At 43.0% G+C, this 22,228-nt stretch overlaps 1 protein-coding gene across 4 annotated transcripts in view; it reads right to left on the reverse strand.

Moving 5' to 3' along the window:
* FHL1 (four and a half LIM domains 1) overlaps positions 1-21,733 on the reverse strand; it is a 59,347-nt gene extending 37,614 nt beyond the window's left edge. Inside the window, exons 1-2 of one of the 4 annotated variants that reach the window (XM_087427329.1) lie at positions 21,613-21,733; positions 143-216 (exon numbers count right to left, since the gene is read on the reverse strand). The gene's annotated coding sequence lies outside the window, so the exon portion shown is untranslated. Of the gene's footprint in view, positions 1-142; positions 217-1,028; positions 1,117-11,175; positions 11,326-21,612 lie in introns of those variants that run through there. The other 3 variants (XM_087427332.1, XM_087427331.1, XM_087427330.1) reach the window with 3 other exon arrangements.
* Positions 21,734-22,228: the final 495 nt, after the last annotated feature.

Below are 22,228 nucleotides of genomic sequence, written 5' to 3' on the forward strand. Positions count from 1 at the left end.
AGTGATATTAGTTGGGTCAATTAAAAGGAACCCTCCTAAACCTACTGTACAAATAAAGCTCTTCGTACAATTTCAACCCTAACACCACAAATTGGAAGGCTGGAGATCAGCCTAAGAATTTGTGGCAATTAGTAAGACTTACCTCACACTGGATGTGTGGAGAATGGGATGTATTTTGCAAGGGCTGGATACAGTTGACAGCAACTTCCAACGTGCCTAAGTCAGAAAACAATGAGAATCAAGAGGCAGAGTTACCTTTTCAGAAGAAAAGTTAGAAATTCTAAGGAAAAAAACAGTCAACTTCCTGTGAAATGGCTCATGGTAACACATTCTACTTTAAAGTATTTACAACCTTTAAAGTTAAAGGAAAACTGCCAAGATGTTCTGCATATTTCCCCAAATGTCTGTTTATCATATAACATTCGCCCCGGCAGTGGATCTGGCCCCTCATTATCAAGCTGTATTAACTGGAACACTCAGCATTGTTAGTGGAGTGAGCTCATGGCCTATTTCGGTTTTAAATTAACATTTGGCAATCACCCGGGTAATCAAAACAAATGACTCAGTCGTTTAGAATAGATTTATTAGTTGAGCGTTTTTTTCCCCTCTTCTAACATCTTTAGAATATTTTGCCACAGGAGGGCTCAGATCCAGACAGAATGTGGAGCACAAGTCACCAGAGGAATATTTAGAGGTGTTGCCATGGAGATGAGGTGCCTTGTGACCGCTGAAGTTATCTCCAATCAACAACAGGATTAGCATGCAGGCTGGCTGGGCAGGTTCATCCTGGTGCGGATGGTTCTGCATCACTAGGAAACAGGTGTGCCCTGTGTGTTTCCCATCACCGACAAAGACAGTACACCCCGACATGCTGCTCTCCCCGCGCGCCCATGAGGCCTCCCCACAGGCACATTCACATCACAGCCTCACCCGCCCCCCCCCATTATTCAGAAAGGACTGGCTGGGGCTAAGGAGAAAGGAAGTGTGATCACTGTATTAGCCCCAAAGTGTGAGATCCCGAAACTCACACCAAAAGCACTTTCATATCAACTGTGAAATGCACACGAACAAACGAAATCTGAGGGAAAGACTGCTCGCTGAGAGGAGGGGCCCCCTTTGTTCTGTTCGCTGCTCTATCCCCATGCCCAGAACAGTGCCTGGCACACAGGAGGCTCTCAAGAAGTACCTATCGAACGAAATAGGGCAAACGTAAGCCAAGGATTATAACCAGGTCATAACCGCCCCCACCCCCCACCAACCGTTCCTAGGCTGATCAACATACAAGCAGTGGTTAGAGATTTTAAAAAATGTTAGTGTACTGGAAAAGAAACAGCTGGTCCAGTTAGTTCACTACACTAATGAGTTCATCTGTTTAGAGAGCCTAATGACAACTGTCATAGCTGAAGACAACTCTTCCAAACTCAAAATGGACAAGTCTGCTGACTACAATGACAGGGTTCTTATCTGCCAGGTCAAAAGCTCAGAGGAAGGCGAATTTGTGCCAGGAGCGAAGAGCTAACTTTCAAAAGTAAATGTTTAAAAGTGACTGACTGCAAAAGAACACCTTCTAGTCCTCTTCCCACCTTTACTTAAGCTGAGATAATATTTTCATATTCTATCATATCAATATGTATTATTTGTTTCATATTATGTCTCTTTGGTCTAACAGGACTTTTAAGTTTCTTGGTGGCAGGGGCAGAAATCGCTTATTTTCTGTCTCCCAGTACTTAGCATGGTATGTATATACAAACGGCTTTGCTCAGTCTCATCTCCCACCACCCACACCCCACTCATATGGAACTCACTGTTTCTAGAAGGTGCCACACCCTTTCATGCAGCTGCGGTGGGAATGCAGCATGGCACAGCTGTTCACAGCAAGAGCGCCAGAGTCAGACTGCCTGGCTTCAAACACTGGCCCTGCCTCATATCAGCCTCATAATGGTCACCTACCTCACAGAGAGGCTGCAAGGGGGCAAGAGGGCAGTGCCTGTAAGCCCTTACCAGTGCCTCACACGTAAAAGGTACTCACTGAAAAGTAGACCTATGTTTATCACTATGATTATAGCAGTCTCAGAGTAAACATGTTATCAAACTTGGATAACGATTTCATATGCTGCCACAAACGCTTGGCACCAAATATACTCCTCTACAGACTCAATCCAACTGAAACTTCAAACCTGAATCTATCACACTCTAGTCTTAATATACTATTTCATTTTACTCACCCTTCCAGAATCGATTTTTTCTGGAGATAGATTTGATACATAGTGGGCTCTCCTTGAGGGAATCCAGTTCTCTACTTAAAGAACCAGAATAGCTTCCTCCCTAAGACCCCGACTGGGCCAGTACCTTCCGGCCTCCTCTCTGTCTGCTCCCCACCTCTACAAGTTCAGGCTTTGAGAGGCCCCTTGACGGGGCAGGGGGGGTGGGGGGGGTGGACAGAGAACTTGCCTTTTAGTCACCAAGACCCTGAGCTCTCCGTTTCAGAGAAGTCCTTGCACGCCATGTTCCCTGACACCCTCCAGAGGGCAGAAGAAAGAAAGGCCCAAAGGCTGAGCAGCCAGAGCTCTCACTTTGGGGTCCAACTTGGGATCCTGCCAGAGGTGTCTTCAGTTCCATAGGTCACAGTTTCACCATTAAGAACCAGACCACAAAGAACGATAAAAATGTACAGTGAGATTTTAACAGCACTTGTATTTCCATTTCACTTTATCATCTGTGCTAGTGTGTCCCACTTAACATTTAGTTGGAGTTGGGAGGATGAAAACATGGCAGGTAAAGTCATGTATCCTTTTCAATCTGCAGTGTGTAACTGTGGCTTTAATCAGACATAATATAAATTGTGTTGACAATACTGCACAAGTCAAAGAATAAAACAGAACAGCAGCCAAACACACTGGGTAAAATGTGATGACAGCAAAGTAATCCAAAATAAAACCCAAACACTTTAGGGTCAGTCAGGCTTTAAAAGAAATCATGCTAATCTTGTCCCACCCTGACAGAATTAATAAGTGAAATTAGATAAACCATTTACATTATTCCAGAAGAAGCCAGTAGCTATGTTCCAGTGACATTTAACATACACAGTCATTCTCCTTCAGGTTTAACAGCAGTATTGTGGTCACAGACACTGGCGACCGTATCACTACTGACAGCCAAGCTTAAACGATCCCCAAATCACCAATCAATCAGGTGAATTATGTGGAAAAATAAAATCCAGAGACAGCAGCTGTTTGAACGAACCTAAAAGACCAGTTGAATCAATCAAAATGAATGAGCCCCACAGATTCGTCGTCTCCTCTAAATTTTCTGAATGTGATTGCCATGATAACCGTTTCTTAATCATGTCCTTCAGAATATTCTCTCCCACCTAAGACACCAAAGGGCGGTGAGCCCCAAATATCTTCTTAATTAGGTACACTTGTGATGGTAACAGACAGCTCAGACTTCTCATTTATCCTACTTTCGTACTTTTATTCAAATGCTTACACTACTGTGGTAGTCAGAAACACTAGTATATGCACTATTCAAAACACATGTAAATGTTACCATAAAACCCAATAAGAAATACAAATGAGATGGCCACTGGCTCATTTCCTTCAGCAGAAGAACTGATAAACTGGCTCTTATTCAGCAAAATAACTTATTGGTATAAATAAATGGTACAGATGTAAGATACTTCATTTTTAATAATTTCACCATAATCAAGATCTGCAATATAATCAAATATTTAACAATATATTAACTTAATAAATAAAAACAAAAAGATATGTTACAGAAATACAATAAAGTCTAATTTTGTGTTCTTATATTAAGATTTAGTATCAAGTATTATCACCAGATATACTCTATACTATGTCTGGAAGATCATTTATTCCATGCAAGTTTCTATGTTTAATTTTATATAATATAATCATAACATTCTTTACAATTTAAAGACAAAGGTTTTATCCTTATTCAGTTTGGGAAAAGATAGGCTATATTTTTAAAAGATATCTACTAGATATATTACACATTTAAAGTTGTGATCTGTCTAGATTTTTCCCTAGATTTTTACAGTTCCTTCAGAAATCCAAAAAGTACACAGTTTTACCAAAGTTAGAATGGTGAGCCATTTTTAAACCTTGCATTGGAAGATATATAACCTTTTAAAATACTGAATTTGCTTCCATAGATTTCCAAGCTAGTAAATAACAAGTGTCTTTCCTTCTGGATATGGCACAACCTATGAACTAACAAAAGGTGGAGAGGTGAGCGATGCTCCCATCGTGCCCCAAATAAACACTAAGGAGCTCTTTCGATGAGCCATTTCTGGATGCAAATTTAAAGAATTTTTTGGTCATAAAGGGGGGGTAAGAAATAAAAATATATTTGTTTATATTTTGACTGAAGTATTAAAACATTAAGAATACTTTTGCAAGAAAAGCAAAAATAAAGTGAGACTACATCATACTAAAAAGTTTCTGCACAGCAAAGGAAACCAACAAAATGAAAAGGCAACCTGCAGAATACAAGAAAATATTTGCAAATCATATATCTGATAAGGGGTTAATATCCAAAATATATGAAGAACTCATACAACTCAATAGCAAGAGAACAAACAATCCAATTAAAAATAGGCAGAAGATCTGAATAGACATTTTTCCAAAGAAGACATACAGATGGCCAACAGGCACATGAAAACATGCTCAACAGCACTAATCATCAGGGAAAGGCAAATCAAAACCACAATGAGATATCACCTCACATCTGTCAGAATGGCTATTATCAAAAAGACAAGACATAACAAGTGCTGGTGAGGACGTGGAGAAAAGGTAATCCTCGTGCACTGTTGGTGGGATTGTAAATTGGTATAGCCACTATGGGAAACAGTACGGAGGTTCCTCAAAAAATTAAAAATAGAACTACCATATGATCCAGTTAAGTTCACTTCTGGGTATTTATCTGAAGAAAACGAAAATACTAACTGGAAAAAATATATACACCCCCATGTTCATTGCAGCATTATTTACAATAGTCAAGATATGGATGAATAGATAAAGAAAATGTGCTATATACATACAATGGAGTATTATTCAGCCATAAAAATAATGAAATCTTGTCATTTGTGACAACATGGATGGACCTCAAGGGCATTATGCTAAGTGAAATAAGTCAGACAGAGAAAGACAAATACCATATGATCTCTCTTCCATGTGGAATCTAAAAAAAACAAGCTCGCAGATACAGAGAACAGACTAGGGGTTGCCAGAGGCGGGGGTTGGGAGAAATGGGTGAAGGGAGTCAAAAGCTCAAAAAAAAAAGACTATAGTTATTTTTCCATGTATATTGTTGCATAATTGCTGGTTAATGAGCTTTATGATAAAGAAGAAAAGTAGAAAAATGAAAAAAAAAATGAAATATTAAGAATACCTAAGAATAAAAAAGCCATCAATAACAGAATAGAGGAAACTAAAATTATCAGGCATTAGGAAAAAATGAGAACAACGCAAAAAAACAAACCAAATGGCAAAATCTAAGCAAGAAAAATGGAGCAGCAAATATTTGCTAAAGTCAAAAGGTAAAACCTTGAAATTCTTGTCCTTTGCCCTAATGTTCAATGATATTTTTGTTTTCTTTTAAAAATACAGAGATTGATGTCCTTTCAATGACTATTACAACAGCTCCCAAATAAAACAAATGATAAAATAAAAATTCACTTAATTGACTGATAGACTTGAATTAGTCATTGCCAAGTTTACAACTTTCCCATAACTCCAAGCATTCTTTCGTTAAGAGAAACAGGATTTTTTTCCCCTGCCATGATGACTGTGGGTAGCTTTCTGGGTGACTACAATTCCGTATTTTTATATAACTCACTGGGGAATATCCGTTCCCCAAATTAGAACTCCTAAATCAAAGCAACAAGGGACAAAGAAAGAGTACATATCCATAAAATGCGACAATTCTGACAGATGCATCTAGAGAGCACCAGCTGTCCCAGAAGTCTGAGAGGAACTCCTGAGCCAAAGACATTCTAATAGTGCCCTCACTCCCACAACCATCACCAAATCCTGTCCATTTGGCCTGCAAAAGAGCTTTCATACCTTTTCTTCCTTATAATCTCATTTCAACAATCCTAATTTGGCCCATTATCACTTCACGCCTAGACTATCTCACCAGACTTCTTAACTATGGACATGCTCCCTTCTTCACATAGCTGCCAGAATAATCTTTCAAATGTATCACTCCCTTTCCCCCAAACCTTCCTCCATTGTAATCTAAAGGCCAAATTTCTAGCATGAAATTCAAGGCCTTCTAATCAGACTCAAACCCACGTTTCACCTTCCCCCATACTCAATTCTGGCTTTGGCTGACTCCCTGCCTCTGAGGTTTGTCACCACTAGAGAATACAGGTACTTCAGCTCATGCCACCCTCCCCTAAACCAGTGATTCTCAAATTGGCTGCACCCGGGGAGCCACAGCTACTAGTGACATCTGGATGTACCCCCTCAACCCCCCCACCAAGTTCCCCCAGATGAATCTAATGTACAGCCAAGTTTGAGAACCACTGCCCCAAATTCCCATGGCCCGCAGTTGTCAAAGTTTAGTGGGCATCAGAATCTCCCAGGGAGAAGAGGTTGTTAAAACACAAAGTGTTGAGCCCCATCCCCAGAGTTTCTGGTTCAGCAGGTCTGTGGTGAGGCCCATGAGTTTGCATTTCTAACAAGCTCCCAGGTGATTCTGATGCTGCTGGTCCAAGGACCTCACTTTGAGAAATACTGGTCTATAGCTGTAATTAGTATAACTGTATGTACCATATATGTATAATAGTAACTATCATAGGTACCCTTCATTTGGCAGAAGAGAACGTACCATCGTGTGGAATCTCTATTATTGCCTTGTACTGTTAACTTTTTAACACATTTGTTTATGAACCAACCCACAGAATGTCTGACAGATTATATAGTCCGATTCCCTTTTCATAAACTGAGACCCCAAGAGGGGAAGTGATGTGCCCAAGGGATCAGATGGTTATTGGCAGAACTTGGGCTAGGATTCAAAACTCCTGACTCTCTCCTCCTCCCCCTTAGTTTAGTACTCTTTCCACCACATCCTTAATGCATCTCTAACAGCTTCTCTAAGTAGAATGGACATTCCTTGCTTGAAGAGATCACTTGTACTTTTAATATTCCCCTCAGCATCTAGCAGGCCTAGCAAAGCGCCTTGCACATCGAGTAAGTACTCAATAAACATTTGCTGATTTCATTTTATGAAGTACTCAGCCTCATACTTTATAAGCTGGGTTTGGCACTCCATGAACTGTTTCCTTAAGTGCTGGCAATTGGGCAGCCCTGCTCCAATCAATTAGCCATAGAGGAAATTCTTTACATCAGCACACATGCTGCCTGTATCTGCTGTAGGGACAATAATAAACACATAAAGAGAAATTACAGGGGTTTTAAAAGTGGAAGGAGTGATATGCTGACACAATTCAACTTTTAAGTTGTGTGTCAGAAAATGTTTACAAAGTACCCTAAGTCCCATTTTATACCTAACAAACCAGTACAGCAGTGAAAACCTGGCAATTAGGGAAGTCTAAAGCACATTGCTCTGGTAGTTTGAATACTTACGGCAACGCTCCCCCAACTTTTTTGTGCTGAAGCCCTCCCTCCCTGTCCCTTAACAGAAAATTCACAGGTAACTGAATTAAGGGTAGAGAGAAGATGGAGGGGAAGGGAGACGAAGAGGGGCCAAAGGGTGGTGAGAAGCACTTGGGTGAGGAGCAAGGGACAAGAAGATGCCACAGACCTGCCCTGCATGCTATTGCCACTGCATCTCCCGGGGCCTTCCAGCAGCCTGACTGGGAGGAGCATGACCATGCAAGGCCTCATGGCTGACTGAGCCTATCTACACCGTGATGCAAATACATTATGATTTGGTCAGACCATTACTTTTGCTCTCTCTACAATGGACAGAAACTGCTGTACAATCAAGTCAGCTGCAGAACTTGGTATCAATTGTGAAGGTGACCACAAGGAACGCATTGGCTGTGCCACTATTTGGTTCACCACCGGCACAGAGTAACCCGTGATCTTGGCAATGGAACTAGAATCCCCAGCCTCCATCGTGGATTGTGACTCAAGGGAGAGGTTATTTCTGTCCCCTCTCTTTCCCCTTCCCCCTGTTATGATCTGCCGCCTCTAACAGAGGTAGGACCTCATGTATAGTCACTCAAACAAGCAGTGAAATCAAGAAAAAAATACGTAAAAGTTTGTCTAACAACAGGTGTAACAATGAGTATACATAACAGATCCACACATAAAAAATTACTTCTTTTTTTTTTTAATTTATTTTTTTTACCTCCAAAGCCCCAGTAGATAGTTGTATGTCATAGTTGCAAATCCTTCTAGTTGCTGCATGTGGGACGCGGCCTCAGCATGGCCGGAGAAGCGGTGCGTCGGTGCGCGCCCGGGATCCGAACCCGGGCCACCAGCAGCAGAGCGTGTGCACTTAACCGCTAAGCCACGGGGCTGGCCCCAAAAAATTACTTCTGATATACAAAATAAATTTTAATAAGTTAAATAAATGAACTCTATAACCAACTCCCCCTTTTATTAGTATTTTTTCAGGTAACTGTACGAAGTTTTTCACCCTCAGTCTAGCCACAGACCTGGTGGACACATTGCATGAACAACCACATCCCCAAGAGATCCATCCCATGCGTGAGCTCCCTCATTTATGTTCTAAGCCTTGATACCTTGTCAGTTTTTTCTCTTTCAGCGACTTTAACATCACCTGACTTTAACACGGCCTACGAAAGAATGTTCTATTTTCACAGCCAACTCAAGAAAGAAACACATACTTGTACTTAATCATAATAAACACCCAGTTCCAATATAGAAACCATTTACAATAAGACCTTAAAAACCCTAATCTTTTCACACGGGTTTACCGTAGAGCTGGCTACACTGAGTAATTGCATGGAGGTTCTGGTGTTAGGCCTATGCTACTACAAGCCATGCAATAGCCTTTGGCCCAAAGCAATCAAACTCTGACCTGGATATTGGCTCAAAGAGTTGGCATGAGCTCACCAATCATCACTGTTGCTAGTGACACCACAAATGCAAAAGTCAAAAAAGACCTCACTGGGGGCCAGTCCTGGTGGCCTGGTGGTTAAGCTTGGCACACTCCACTTTGGCGGCCCAGGTTCAGTTCCCAGGCATGGACTGACACCACTCATCTGTCAGTGACCATGCTGTAGAGGCAGCTCACATACAAAAAGAGGATGACCGGCAGATGTTAGCTCAGGGCAAATCTTCCTCAGCAAAAAAAAAAAAAAGAGCTCATTGGGTTGTAGGGCAGGGAATTTGTCAAGTCCAGGGCTCCACTCCACCGCAAAGATGGCAGGACACCCCAATCGTGGCAGACAAAAAGTCCCAACCCAATGCTCAGAGTGACCTGTCCAGTAACTACTGTGCAAGCAGACAGTGGGAGCGGTACTGCACAGCTCTCTTGGAAACTCACACTTTCACTTCACAGGGGGCCCATGATACAGGTTACATCACTCAAGGAGAAGCATTTCTTTTATTGTACTAGTACTTAAAAACAAACACTGCACTTTTATCTACAAAGTTAATAATAAAAAGTGCCTGATATATTTTTTGTATTTCTGAATCCAAAATATATGAAGGATTGCTTTTTTCTAATTAATAGATTTTTTTAGGTGCTGGCCTGGTGGCGTAGTGGTTAAGTGCGCACCCTCTGCTTCAGCGGCCCAAGGATTCACGGGTTCGGATCCTGGGCGTGCACCAACATACTGCTTATCAAGCCATGCTGTGGCGGTGTCCCATATAAAGTAGAGGAAGATGGGCACGGATGTTAGCTCAGGGCCAATCTTCCTCAGCAAAAAGAGGAAGATTGGCATCAGATGTTAGCTCAAGGCTGATCATCCTCACACACACACAGAAAAAGATTTTTTTAGTAGCTTAAAGTTTACAGAAAAATTGAGCAGAAAGTAATTTCCATATACTTCCTCAAAACCCCTCCCCATTTCCTCTATTATTAACATCTTGTATCACTATAGTACATTTATTAAAATTGATAAGCCAATATTGATATATTATTAACTAAAGTCCATAGTTTACATTAGGGTTCACTCTTTGTGTTGTGCATTCTATAGATTTTGACAAATGCTAAAGGCTTTTTAAAAAAATCCTTTACAGTACATTCTGAGGAGCAATAAATCACCTTACTTCAATACAATTTTAATCGCTTTAGTTTTGTAAAAGGAAGTTTCATAGGAATATTATAATGTAAATCATTCATTTCTTTTTAATGATTCACGGTTTCAAAGACTGTGTATAACACAGCCCTGCAAACATATTCAACTTTTGATTATCTGAAAACCAACCGTTCACAACTCTCAAACCTCTAGCACGGCTCCAAACCTGAAAGGAGTTGGAAGAAATTACTGGACCACAAAACAGAACGTAAGAAAAAGAGCCTCCAAGAAGACATCTCACATGTGTGAATTAGTCAGCCCGCTGATGACTCGGTCTGGAGATGTATATAAAAACAGTTTCGTCGTGAGAAAGCAGAGCAGTGTAAGAGAAGCAGCATCAGAAGAAAAGAAAAGAGTACAGGAGGAAGAAAATCGAGCAAGGAAGACAGGAGAGGGCAGAAACAGCAGAAGTCAGGAGTGGCAGATGGAGACTAGACGCAGGACAGAGCGACAGCAATGGCACGGAGAGCCAGCCAGACATAAAAGAACAGTGACATGAATTTTTTTGAGGGAGTGAGTGAGGAAGGGAAAACTTCGTCTCAATACTATAGCCCTTAAATTGCCTAATTATTCATTCAATTGGATATATCAATGGGAAAGTAACATTTAGCATATTAAAAGCTTGACTTGCACGTAAGTGTGTAAAGATGGTACACCTTCCAACCACAGAAAGATCTCTCTGAAACCTGTTTCAAATCTTTTGGAAGGTTCCAGGGACAGGGTTATTCCTGTGTAATGATTATACACATACACTCGCTGGAGCTATAGAGACATAACAGACGTCAAATATTTATTCTCATTCTTTCATTTTTACTTTATGCATAAGTGTGAAGCAACACTCAAATTATTTTATTTGTCCTGTTCTTGGGGGACTTGACATCTCACCAGAACTACTTCAGAAGAACACATACCACTTTTCCATTTATCAGAATTGTTTCTCTCTGGCTGTAATTTCTCTTCGATCAAGTATGTAATGAGGCTATTCAACAGGATGCTGTAGTTTACTTGCAGGCAAAATTCTTAAGTACTCATCTTTAGGCAATCAGGAAAAGGTTCTAGGAAATCACACCTGGAGTCTCCCTGCAATAATATTTCATCTTAAAAAGAAAAGAAAATTGCGTTTTAGATATACACCTGGTCTTTAGAGAGAGAAGGATCCACAAAGTTTCATATCTGAGTTTAGAAAGTGGTTCTCCCACAAAAGCAGATCATGGCGGCCTGGGGATGGGGGCAGAGGGAAGAACATACTGCAAGAGGGGCACGAGGAAACTTTGGGGGAGTGATCAAAATCTTCTATATCTGATTGTGGCAGTGGTTTCACGGGTATATACACCTGCAAAAACTCATCAAACTGTATGCCTTAAGTGGATGCAGTTTATTATACATGAATGATACTCAATAAAGTTGATATCAAATTATCTTGATAATCATTCCACAATGTATATGTATATCAAATCATCACATTGTACTCTTTAAATATATACAATTATATTTGTTAATTATTCCTTAATAAAGTGAGAGAAAAAGTGGATATTAAAAAAGTGGCTCTAACAAGGGCCGACTGCTTTATCTATAGTTGCAAGTATAAACTTTCGCCTCCTATTAGTTGGCCGCTTGGTTTCTTTCCGTAGTGTGGTTAGGTGTGCTTACTACATTGGAAAATTCTTTCCCAGTTCCTTCCTTAAAAAAGGCAGAGCTTCTTGGGGCCTAGAAGGGAAGGGCCTAGGATTTGAACATATGAACTAACGCTGGCATTTGGAGATGCAGAATCTCTGACAAGAAACTTAAAGTGTCTCCTTAGCGTCCAGAAGCTATCTGGCTGAGGATTCTATTTTATCATTTTAAGTATTTGAAACTACAATTATTTACAGGGTATTTCTTGGAAACTGTTGAAAACCATAAAAAATTTTAACTCAAATGTCTAAATCCACTCCTATGGCTTAGTGATATAAAAACGTGGAGACTGGGCCGGCCCCGTGGCTTAGCGGTTAAGTGCGCGCGCTCCGCTGCTGGCGGCCCGGGTTCGGATCCCGGGTGCGCACCGACACACCGCTTCTCTGGCCACGCTGAGGCCGCGTCCCACATACAACAGCTAGAAGGATGTGCAGCTACGACATACAACTATCTACTGGGGCTTTGGGGGGAAAAATAAATAAATAAAATTATAAAAAAAAAAAAAACAAAAACGTGGAGACTTCATAATTCGTGTGTGTGTCTGTGTGCACTCTTTAGTCTCTAAGAAACCTGGGGGGACACCTGTTACTTCAGTCCACCTGGCCACCTGAAAGTGCAGATGACTGCTTATGTCTCTAGGCAGACGCTAGCAATCAGCTTCACAAACAAGAACGATGTGTAAAACTAGAGCTGGCAGAGTCACTGAAAAACCAATCCTTAATGTCTTCCTAATAAATCACACATTTGAAATCTGACGGGAGTCAAGCAGCCTTATCCATACTCTAAAACCGAAAGCATATGACAAAACTTATTCATCGAGTACAGAAATAGAGTTTTGTACCATCCTCGTCAATAGAACCTTGATGCTAAATCTCTGCGTTCCCAGCTATCACCTCCTTAGTATCGAAGAGTCAATTTAAAACCTTGTGGGGGCCAGCCCTGTGGCTTAGCGGTTAAGTGTGCACGCTCCGCTGCTGGCGGCCCGGGGTTCAGATCCCGGGCGTGCACCAACGCACCGCTTCTCCGGCCATGCTGAGGCCGCGTCCCACATACAGCAAATAGAAGGATGTGCAGCTATGACACACAACTATCTACTGGGGCTTTGGGGAAAAATAAATAAATAAAATGAAAAATAAAAATTATAACAAAAAAAAAAACCTTGTGGATATTACAAACTCTTGTGATCAGGATATCTATGGAACATTTTATGTCTTGGAATATATATAAGACCCAGAGAATTTTCCCATGGAAAAATAAAATATAAATTCTACAAGCAGTAAAACGCTGACAACGAAGACTTACTTTGATTGTTCTTTTCTTTTTCTAGGTTTCACTGCATTAAAAAAACAGTACACTTGTGTCTTTTATCTGTGCATTTTATACCTATAGTAGCTCAAAAATGAAGTACAGGCAAATCTCAGTGGTTTAAACACAGAGGAAAACCCAATTTCAGGAGAGAACTACAGCGTGGTACCGGACGCTGGGAAGAGCCGGCTGCTCACTGACAGCGCACATATTCATTAGCAGGCAATCACAAGGAACAGAGCAAAACCTACCGAAGAACACACCCCTAGGCAAGGGTACAATTTTCTCATTTGTTCAAACAGTAAGCCCTTGGCGATGAGTATCCACATGCATTATTTAACGTAGCTTTAGCATTTGCTGGGGCCCTGGCTATAGAGAAGGGATGATTTTGTGTTCACAGGTTTACATGTATACGCAGCCTATGTAATCTCTGGGCGTATTTTGTTTAACTCTATTCTATCAGTGACATTCTGTATCAAGTGACACCAGCACTTCTCACCCCACTCCTGCTCTGGAGAGCAGCTTCCCTGCCCATCCTCGGCTGAAAAACAGACCTGTCCCGGTCCAGGCTGGGGTAACTGTAATGCTGGCAAATGGGGAGAGGAGAAGACACAACGGCAGATGCACCTGAGATGTGGATACACCGGGAGCCTGGAAAAAGGAAAGTGGGCAGTCAGCTGGATCAAAAAGAGTCATTCTGTCAGTGAAACAGACACACACACACACAAAGGAGACACAGAGAGAATGATCCACACAGCTATAGAAAGAAACGAAGAGGCGCAGGGAAAGAAAGGGAGGAAAGCTTAAGAATTTATTTTTTTTTTAAGAACTTATTTTTTAATAGTGCCAGATTAAAACAATCGTGTTTGTGTGTTTTTAACGATGCCATACTGCCAGCATTTGCTACAATTGGTTGACTTCCTACCTAAGTTTGGAAGCAGATGCAACCTTTAAAATTTCTTTCCCATAGTTTTAACAGACATCTCATTTTATAAAGGAAAAAAATACTTTCATGCAGGAATAGCTCTATTTGTGGTCTTCCAGGCTAGCATGTGTAAAGACTCTTATAGAGTCATTTTTCATTTCTGTGACTATAGGCATATTCGATATGCCTTGGTACCTGGTACTTGCCCCACGGGCCGGAGGAAATTAAACTGAGGGCTAGATGCACAAAAGAGGTTCCCCACCACTAATGTTCAATTTCAATAAAGCAAATAATATGAAAAATTCCTGCACTGCTCACAACTGTTTTGGTCATTTTCTGAAACTAGGAAATACTTGGCCATTGTGGTATCCTTTAGCATAGTTAATATACTTCCACCGTGAAAGCTTGCTCTTTTGAGGGACAGGCCAACAAAAAGTTCTTGACTGTGAAGAGTTTTTAATCAGCAAATAAAAACTTAACCTACGTATGGAGGACCTAAAACTTCAAAGTGGAGCTCTGACATTAACATGTTATATGACCTTGGATCCGGGGCTTGACCTCTTTGAGCCTCAGTTTCCTCATCTGTAAAATGAAGGGGGGGGGTACTGACCACCCCTTCTAGGACTGAAATTCTATTCCAAGTTGGAGGAGGAGAAATTTTAAGGAGCTCACATAAGGAGGTCACAGAATAGTTCTCTAACTTCCCGGCAGCCTCCCATTTCACTCGTTAGGACCCTGTCTTCTCACTAGAGATGCAGCAATAATTCAGAAAATCTTTTGGTAAAGTTTAAAAAAATAACTTAGACTACATTTATAAGTTGGAGATTTTGCAATGGACTTGAATCCACCATTTAAAAAACCACTGCATTTCAAAAAGAAACACAGTCATGCACGGTATAATGATGTTTTGCTCAACAATGGACCGCATATACGACGACGGTCCCATAACATTAGTACCCTATAGCCTAGGTGTGTAACAGGCTATACCATCTAGATTTGTGTAAGTACACTCTATGATGTTTGCACAACAACAAAATCACCTAACAACACATTTCTCAGAACGTACCCTGTCGTTAAGTGACGTATGATTGTACAAAATATTGTCGCTAATTTCTGAGTGGTGGATTATAACTGATTTTTATTTTCTTCTTTATGCTTTTCTGTATTTTCTGAATTTCTCTACAATGAAAAAGTACTACTCTTACCATTAAAAAGTTAGATTTTTGAAAAGACTAGTGCATTCTTGCAAGTTTTATCAGATCTCTCGAGTGTGCTCTAAAATCATTGGGGGGGTTACAGAATCAGGCTGTATCACAATGCGTGTCTATACCCAGTGGCTGATTACCCAAGTGGCTGATTGCTGTAGCCATAATCAGGACACTATTATTATAATCAGAATCAATGGCTCAGAGTCCTATGTGGAAATCAAAGCACGCATTTTACCTAAATAATATTTCTTTTTTTTTCCCCAGCATCCTGGCCCTTGAGAATCATGGTTAAAATTCCTTTCCAATTTAAAGTAAATGAAATGAAACATGACGTCCTTCCTCTACCCACCCCCCAAAAAAAGCTTGCCAGACAAAATATGATTGCTATTGGGCTTTTTATTTTTCCTCTTTTTATGCTCTAAAACACAACACATCAAAAGTTAAAATAAATCTTTAGCTGTCAAAACAAAACACACCCCCTACATGGAAAACACAAGTATGAATTTGATGACGTTTATTATAAAAACAACTGCCATGCCAAACACAAATGTTTAAATTGTGTAAAAAGACGACAAAATCAAATGCTGTCATTACTAAGTTCTATAGGACAGTCCTAACAAAAGGGAGAAGGGAAGCTGCTGAAAGGATATACACACAGGTAACTTCCAGTTTCACAGTTATCAAAACAGTGTTTGAAAAATTCAACTAAGATAAAAAATGAAGTTCTCCAAAGTGACAATCAATCACAGTCTCAATTTGGGGAGATCTCTAGAACAAATTCCAGGTTGAACTCAATTCTCACCAGTTGAGGAAGGTAGAATAACTCACCTCTCCATTCATTCTCTCCCTGATAAAATCCATCGTCTACTACACATCACCTCTGAAATTACTTTTTATCCAGGACCAATTACTCACCTCTCTGCAGCATGCTCCTCAGCTCACTCCCCTTCCGCAATCCCCAAGCTTTAGAGCAAGCAGCAAGGGACAGTGGCTTAGTCGTGGGACTAAGTTCAAACCTCAGCTCTGTTGCTTATTAACTGTGCAATCTCACACAAGCTACTTAACTAACCTCATCTGTGAAAAGCACACCATACTTACTTTGCAGAGTTGTTGTGAGAATCTAATTACATAATGGATGTCAATTCAACTAGTGTATTTTCTAGAACTATAGTAGGCCTTCAAGTAATGTCGGTTCCCTTTCTCCCCCTACTCCTGGCCGCTTACTCCAAGTATGATCAAATTTAACGTTCATCGTTTTAATTACTCTCAAGCAAGCTCAATGGTATATAGGACATGTAGCAATTTTAATTTTGTTAAGCAAGATTTTGAATGGAGCATGCCACAAGGGACAGTATGACGTTGTGCTCAAAACCACGGACTTCTGAGGAGTAAGACGATCTTAATTTTGATGTCTACTTTCAACCCTGACCAGCTGTGAGAACTAGGGCAAGTTACTTTACCTCTCTGAGCCTGGTTCTTCATTTACACAAGGAAGAGAATTTACAATGCATACAAATGCCTGGCACAGAGTAAATACCATAAATGGCAGTTGTTATTGGTCATTTAATTATTCAGGTCCATATATGGGAACTGGTCACTTTTAAGGCAAGTGAAGCGAGTCCAGCCAACTTAGTCACATCAAGACACTGTTATTGTTCTCTACTCTCCTGAAGTTACATTTTACCGCATTTTGTAGAGGAAATTACATCAGCCTCAGCACTACTGACACTTTGGGTCAGATCATTCTTTGTTGTGGGGGGGCTACCCCGTGCATTGTGGAATGTTTCATTAAGCAGCATTCCTGGCCCCTACCCAGTAGACACCAGTAGTGTGCCTCGCCCCAAGTTGTGACAGCCAAAAATGTCTCCGGACATTGTTCAATGTCCTCTGGGGGGCAAAGTTGCCCCAGTTAAAAACCAGTGGTCTAGCACTCTCCACAAACAGGGGAATTCTCAAAGATCTCAGGAGGTAGCCCTCACGGGGGCAAAGGTTTATTCCAGCTACTCTTTAGTATTATCTCCTCTTCTGGGCTCCACCGCCCATTATTATCCATAATTCAAAGTTGAACATAGAAAAGTAATTTTTTTGGCCCAATTTGCTGTCAGAAGATGCTTTAAGTCATAGGAAGGAATGCTGGCCTGGTCGTCTTCCTCTCATGACTCTATGCCATAATACAAAATGCTGAACTCAAATATCAAGAAATCTGTCCTATTTACTCTACAAAAAACTTATCTTTTTAAAAAAGGCCATAGACTTTTTTTTTGTGTGTGAGGAAGATCAGCCCTGAGCTAACATCCATGCTAATCCTCCTCTTTTTGCTGAGGAAGACCAGCTCTGAGCTAACATCTATGGCCAATCCTCCTCCTTTTTTTTTTCCCCAAAGCCCCAGTAGACAGTTGTATGTCATAGCTGCACATCCTTCTAGTTGCTGTATGTGGGACGCGGCCTCAGCATGGCCGGAGAAGCGGTGCGTCGGTGTGCGCCTGGGATCCGAACCCGGGCCTCCAGTAGCGGAGCGCGCACACTTAACTGCCAAGCCACGGGGCCGGCCTGGCCATAGACTTTAAGATGACTTATAAACCATGTTATTACCCCAAATGAAGAAGTTTGTCTTAGTTGGGAAGGTGAGAGAGAATTTACGCAGTGAATAATTCCCTGGAAAGAAATGACTCCACTGTTTGCAGGGGTGAAGCATGTGTGATACGTTAATGGCCACAAGACTCTGGACAACTCTTGATTATTCACAACAAATTCACTGTCTATTTTTCATTTTAATAACTGCACCAGAAGGCAGGAGCCATTTCTCACCCACCGTATATCCTGCACCTAACACGGAGCCTCCAACAGAGGCGGTCACTCAGTAAATGTTTGTTGAATAAATGAATGGTCATACACTCTGCTTAATTAAGTACTCTGGTGACAAAAAAAAAAAAAAAAAAAGAACCTTTCTTTGCTCTCATCCAACAGCAGCTGAAAGAAAAGATCTTTTAAGAGAAAATAATTACAGTCCACTCTCTTTTACCCCAAATGCAAACAACTGGAAAGTTCAATTAACCAAAAAAATTTTGTAGGCAAAAGTTGAGGAAAGCAGCCAAATAGATAAGGCCTCAAGTTCAAGCGAGCACGAACATTTGTTCAACTCCCACAAGGTTATAAAAGCCAATGATGCTGGCACCAGAAGGGGAAAAGGGAGAGGTGTGGGGAAGGGAACCCGGAGGTGGAGCGCCAGCACAGGAGGCAGGCTCAGAAGGTTAGCTTCCATTCCTTCAACAAACTGGCATTATTTTAAAACGTCAAAACTTTCAGGGCGAGGGTCAATTTCTTACACAAAGGCTTGACTTACAAATGACTTTTCTAATGGATAGCAGCAAAATCTTTAAGAATATTTCGAAAGATATTTGATCATACTTTTGTTGATTTCTGAAATTTCTTCATCTTTTTTTCTCCAGTCCCACAGAGCAAACAACAGGTTCTCAAAAGCCTGGGTGAAAGACACTCCATTTACTCCTTTCATCTGGAGAAGCTTAAGGGCCCCCACCCATCAACACGCTTCTTTCTGTAAAAGATTTTACCACTCTCAGCATTCTACTCATAAGAGAAAAACAGACAAATTGTATTTTTATATGTACTATTTTTATTTTTATTTATTTATTTTTTGTGAGGAAGATCAGCCCTGAGCTAACATCCATGCCAACCTTCCTTTTTTTTTTTTGCTGAGGAAGACTGGCCCTGGGCTAACATCTGTGCCCATCTTCCTCCACTTTATACGGGATGCCGCCACAGCATGGCCTGACAAGCGGTGCATCGCTGCACGCCCGGGATCCAAACCCGGGCCGCCAGCAGCTGAGCGCATGCACTTAACCACTATGCCACGGGCCCCTATATGTACTATTTCTAGATTGCTGCCTGTGTACAGAACAACTATCACATTAACATTAGAAATGATGCATACAACAGTGTTTATTTAAATGCATTTTTGTCAATCTTTGAGACCAAAAAGCTCTATTTCCAGTTTAGCATTTCCAGTAAACAAATAAAATAATTATTCAAATGGTCCATTGGGTTTGATACATATTAAATTAGCTCCAATTAGCTGGTATCATACAAGAGGAATTTTACCAATTTAAATCTTACACAAATTTGCTTAAGTTTCACTCAAAAATCTAGACTTGGTTGAAAAAAACACGTTCCTTCTCCAAAAACTCAATATGGAAATGGTAGCTTAGAATTTCAAAAACCATATATGGTTACAGAATCTATATGGTAGGCTTAGACTATATACTTATTGTGACGTGGTTTGCACAAATCATGGCCCATCTGACCAATTTCCTGTTGCATAAAGATTATATTTGCTCTTAAAAATGTTAAATAAGCATTTTTAAAGACTGAAGATAAAGACTAGATTAGAACCTTATGTAACCAAAATGGGAAGGCACTTATAGCCTCACCACATTAAAGACCTATGCCTTTTTAACATGTGTTCTTCTTAAGCAAATATGAGCATGAGTTTCCAAAGGCAGAGCTACCATCCCAGAAGCCCTTGCTTCTTCAGTGTAAAGAATGGGGAGAGTTCTGTTCCTGGAGAAGGTGAGCTGGGGAGGGAAACCCTTTGTTAAATTCCAAGCGGCCCATAATTTAAATTTAGGCTTTTCTGCAAATGTTCACGTTCCCAAGGAACAACATAAAATTTCCATTAAAACTGTCTTAATCAAGATAACAAAAATATTATTCCTGCTGCTCTATAAACTTGCCATAGATTTGATAACCCAGGGAAGAATTACAGGCAATTACAAAATGATGGCTCCAATTAGGAAAACTGGATCTATTCCAAATTCAAATCAAAGGGGGCTCAGATAATCCCGATGGAATAATTTAAACGAATATAGGGGACTTCCAGCAAAGACACACATTTATTCTATTTCTACCTCTTCTGGAAGCCAAGCGAAATGCTACTACGACGTATCTCTTGCCCTTCAGGAAATTCAAAAACCAAACCTGGAGTCCCCTTAATAAACATTGTTCTCTTCTTTTCCCAAGGGGTCTCCCCGGTACAGGGTTTTTTTGTAAAGGGCAATCAAAACAAACCTGAGAAACTCGCACAGTCCCAAATGCAGAAAATATTACAGCACTGAACACGAGCCACACACAGTCCTCCCTTGCCGATTTTCAAACCTCTACCCAGTCCTGGACGACTGGGAAGAGGCCGCGAGGAACGGAAGAGAAAGAGAAACTTCGAAAGCAGAAACCTCTCTCCCAAGCCTAGAACAGACGGCACCTTGTAGGGATTTCGTGATTTTTGAGACGGAAAGGTCACACCCTGCAGTTTTGAAAATCCACCTTCTAAGGCTCAACCCACGTGATAGAACCTTCCTCTTGCTTCTCTAGGTTCCACGCTGGAGCTGAAATCCCCCACTCTCCCCACCCCCATTCGCCAACCCCTCACCATCCACTTCGAGAGACGAACCACAGCAGGCCCTCCCCCTCCCTCCTCATTCTCTCTGCACCCCACCCCCACTCCTCCAACCACCGCCCTCCCCCAGCATCCCCGTCGAGTAAATCAGGACGAGCCCCTTCACCTCCGCCCCCTCTCCTCCCCAACCCCGCCATCGTCGTTGAGCGAACCAAGGCAGGTCCCTCCCCTCACTCCCTCCTCAGTCCCCGCCATCCTTGATGAGAAACCAAGGGGAGCCCCCCATTTCATCTTCACTCACTCCCCACAACCCCCGCTAGCTCTCCTTGTTGAGAAAACCAAGGGGTGCCCCCGCCTCGCCCCACCCCCACTGCCCGCCATCCTTGGTGAGAAAACCAAGGGCCCCCCCTTCACTCCCACCCCACTCCCCACCATTCCGCAGAGGAAAACATGGAGAGCCCCATTTTCACTCCCGACCCCCCACCCTCCCCTCTCCCTCTCCCTCTCCCTCCCCGGTCGCTCCCCATCCCCATCGCCCGCCACCCCAGTGGCGAGAGCCCAGGGGAGGCCGAGGCACGCACCATAGGGGACCCCACGGTCGGCCGTCCCGCAGCCCGCAGCCGGGCGCGCCCCCAAGCCCCCACCCCCGGCCAGGCGGCCGAGGCCCGAGGCCGCAGGTACCCAGCCCCGCAGGCCGGGCAGCTGGGGCGGCGGGGCCCCGCCGGGAGCGGCGGCGGCGGGACAGGAGGGCAGCCGCTCCCCCGGGACGCGGGCCCGGCGGGCGGGAGCACACACGCACGCACACGCGGAGAGAAAGCGGGCTTACTGCCTGGGGATGCTCGCCCGCACAGCTGTCTCGGCGACGGCCGCTGCCTGCACCGAAGCCGAGGCGCGGCGGCGGCGGCGACTGCGGACTGAGCCCCCTCGGCCGGGCGCTGGATGTAGGGCGCGGGAGGGGCGCGAGGGGAGGGGCGCGCGCGGGGGAGGTGGGCAGGGGGAGGGAGCGCGCGGGGGCGGGCGCGGCTGGCCCGGGGCGGGGCGGGGCGCGCGCCAGCCAGGGCTCTGCCCGCGGGGCTGCGGTGCGGGCCGCGCGCGCGGGAGCCGGCCTGGCGGGGGGCGGGAGCGCCACGCACCCCGCGCGGCCACGTGCCCCCGCTTCGGGAGCGGCCCGGCTGCCTGCAAGGCGCGGGCGCGCGGGGAAGCTGGCTGCGAGCGGGCGGTGGCGAGCGCTTCCCCGGAGGGCCGGCTCCCGCCTGGAGGCCGAGAGGAGGGCGGGCTGTGGGCGCCCGCTGCCCCCCTCCCTCGCGTCGCAGCCTTCGAGGCCGGCGGGGCGTCACGAGTCACTGTAGGCAGCTGCGGCCAGGGCAGGCGAGGTGGGAGCAACAAAGAGAGTCGAGCGAAGGTGGCCTGTCCGGGGGCCTCAGCCAACCTGCGCACTCCCT

Source organism: Ceratotherium simum, chromosome X, assembly GCF_057802395.1.
Source record: "Ceratotherium simum simum isolate JZ-2026a chromosome X, ASM5780239v1, whole genome shotgun sequence".
Classification (NCBI taxonomy): domain Eukaryota; kingdom Metazoa; phylum Chordata; class Mammalia; order Perissodactyla; family Rhinocerotidae; genus Ceratotherium; species Ceratotherium simum.